Source organism: Sturnus vulgaris, chromosome 6 (assembly GCF_052056855.1).
Source record: "Sturnus vulgaris isolate bStuVul1 chromosome 6, bStuVul1.hap1, whole genome shotgun sequence".
NCBI classification, from domain to species: domain Eukaryota; kingdom Metazoa; phylum Chordata; class Aves; order Passeriformes; family Sturnidae; genus Sturnus; species Sturnus vulgaris.
In genome coordinates, this window is record NC_142248.1 from 46,100,258 (window position 1) to 46,103,304 (window position 3,047).

Below are 3,047 nucleotides of genomic sequence, written 5' to 3' on the forward strand. Positions count from 1 at the left end.
CTCCTCCTCCTCCTCCTCTCCTCCTCCTCCTCCTGCTCTCCTCTGCTCTGCGATCTCCCGGTTTTTGCGGATCGCTTTTGCCCAGACCCCGCTGCCTCCCCCGCTGCCCCGCACCCTGCGCATCTCCCGTCCCCTGTCCCTTATACGGCCCCTTGTCCCTCGTCCACCCCATTCCCGTCCTCACCCTGCACCCCACACACGCTCCGAGCCAACCCCGCACCCCTCACAGCCACCCCTAAACCCCCATCCTGCACCCCACACTCACAGGTCCTACACCCACCCCCCTCGCACCCCTCGAACCCTTCCTGAGCCTCTCACACCCCCTGAACCCTCCCCGCACCCACCACATCCCTAAACCATCCCTGTACCCCATCACACCCTGAACCCCACATACCCTGAACCCCTAAACCCATCCCTGCACCCACAGCTCCCCTAAACCCATCCCTGCACCCACAGCTCCCCCAAACCCATCCCTGCACCCACAATCCCTCTAAACCCATCCCTGCCCTCTCCCACCCCCTACACTGCTCCAAACACCCCATGCCTGGATCCTTCCATGTCCCTCGAGCCCCCCAAAACCCTGGATCCCTCCCAACCCTCCCCTCACCAACAGCCCCCATCCCCCTGGCACACCCAAACCCTTCCCTGTCCCTCAAACCCTTCCCAACCCCAAAGTTCCCATTTAGGGCACAGCTCAGGGGATCACTCAATATTTCATATTTAATTTGCAGTCAATATGAGCCCACATGCCCAGTTTGGGGGATTTCAAGTGGAAGATTTTGGAAGCATGAGGGAGCTGATTGGGTTTTTATAAGGTGGCTTTTCCCTTTCCTCCATCTGCCCCAGCCCAGCTGTGTCCTCATGGAAATCCTTCCCTGTGAGGGTGGGCAGGCCTGGCACAGGGTGCCCAGAGCAGCTGTGGCTGCCCCAAATCCCTGGAATTGTCCCAGGTCAGGTTGGACATTGGGGCTTGGACCAACCTGGGGTAGTGGAAGGTGTCCCTGCCCACGGTAAGGGGTTGGAATGGGATGGGATTTAAGGTCCCTTCCAACCCAAACCGTTCTGGAATTCCATGATTTTATAAAAGGAAGTTCCTGTGCCCCCCCCCCAGGCAGGGCTGGGACAGGGGGCACAGCAGAGCTGGGGAGGGGCACAACCCCAAAAACACCCCAAACCACCCGAAAAACACCCCAAAACACCCCAAACCACCCCAAAGCAGCCGTGCCAGCGCCCACAGCAGCAGCAGCATCACCGCGGGATGCAGCTCCCTTTGGGAACATCCCAAAAGGGTGACACGGGGAGCCCCCCGGGGCCACATCGGGGGACACGGGGGACACGGGGGCTGTGTGCCACCCCTGCCCTGCCCTGCCCTGGCCGGGCTCCGCTGGCAGAGCCGCTCTGGCTGCCACAGCCCGGGTTTCCCCTCCGGTTTCCACAGCAACCCCCGATGACTGATTTCCTTCCATGACTGATTTCCTCCGCTGCCCCGCACAAGGGGCACATCACCCCGACATCCCAAAAACCCACCCAGAGCTGTCCCTGAACCCACCTGGGACCCCCTTGGCAAGCAGGGTGGAGCTGGCAGGGTCCCCCCACCCCTCCACAGTGACCCCGGGGACGGGCGGTGCTGCATTAATTAAAAGTGTTGCCTCCGGTGGTAATTTCAGAGTGCCAGAAATTGCCTAAAAAGCCGCCAGCACACGGGGGGCGGGGGGGGATTTTTGTGATGATCACCAGTTAGTCACTGGTGCCTCACTGGGGTGATGCTGATGGGCACATCCAGCCGTGCTTGTTTTGGGAATGCTGATAAATAAAAAGAGGATGCAAACGCCAGGCACTCACTCCGGCAGGAGAAAGCAGGGAGGGGGAAATTAATTAGTAAATTAAGGATACCACCGCAACATTTCCCTTTTTGAAGCTGGCTCCATAAAACTGGAATTTGCCCGTGGTCACCTTACAAATCCCAAATCTCCGGCTGCCCCGGAATAATGATGGGAGCTGCAAAATTTGGAAGTGGAGAGGAGATGGCCCCAGGGCAGGTTTTTTTTTTTGTCAGCCTTTAAATCCATGGAATGGCGAGGCAGAGCTGCAGGAGGGCTGCCAGCAGCAGGGAGCATCCCAGGGAAAAGGCCAGCGTGGGTGCCTGGGGACAGCCGGGATGGGAACTCGAGGACCTTTCCCTCCCCTGGGGACCTCCCCCGTGCTGAGATGAAGCAGGAATGGAGCTCAAGTCATCAAAGGGAGGGGGATTCATTAAATCCATTCCCATTTAGCCTTTTCTAAGCACAAACCCGCGGGGAGGGCAGAGCTCCCTCCCCTCCTCACCCTCCTCCAGACGGGGCTGGCCGGTGCAACAAACCCTTCCCCATCTGGTTTTAGGAAAATTCCGGGGTTTTATAGGCCGGGGATGAAATCTGGAGTCTATACTTAGCAGCACACAATGCAATCCCCCTCCCAGAAGCGGCTCATTCCCCTCCTGCTCCTCCCTCCTGCCCCGAAAATGTCGGATCTAAGCAGAAATCAGCAATTAGGGCTCCGGACCCGCGGATGGTCAGCGCCCGCCCCGCCAGGGCCCAGGGATATTTTTGGAGGACAAAGGGAATTTGCTGGGAACGTGTAATTATTCCCGGAGCCTGTGGAAAAGGCACTGGATGCTCCTGGCAGAGTGGACGGTGAAGGTGCCAGGGGAGGGGGGCAGTGGGGGCACAGCCCCACATCTCCATCCCTGTCCCTCTGCCAGGATTTGGAGGAGGGATGGATGGTAAAGGCAGGCAGGATCCAGGGGCTCAACCTTAAAATGGGACATGGCTGCATCCAGGGCCACTGTGAGCTGGGAGAAACCACTCTGGAAACTTCACTGATGCTGCTTCCCCATGGAAAACAGGCTCTTCATCATCATCATCGTCATCATCAAATCCTAGAACAGTTTGGGTTGAAAGGGACCTTAAATCCCATCCCATTCCACCCCCTGCCATGGGCAGGGACACCTTCCACTATTCTAGACTTGGACACTTCAAGGGGTCCAAGGGCAGCCACAGCTGCTCTGG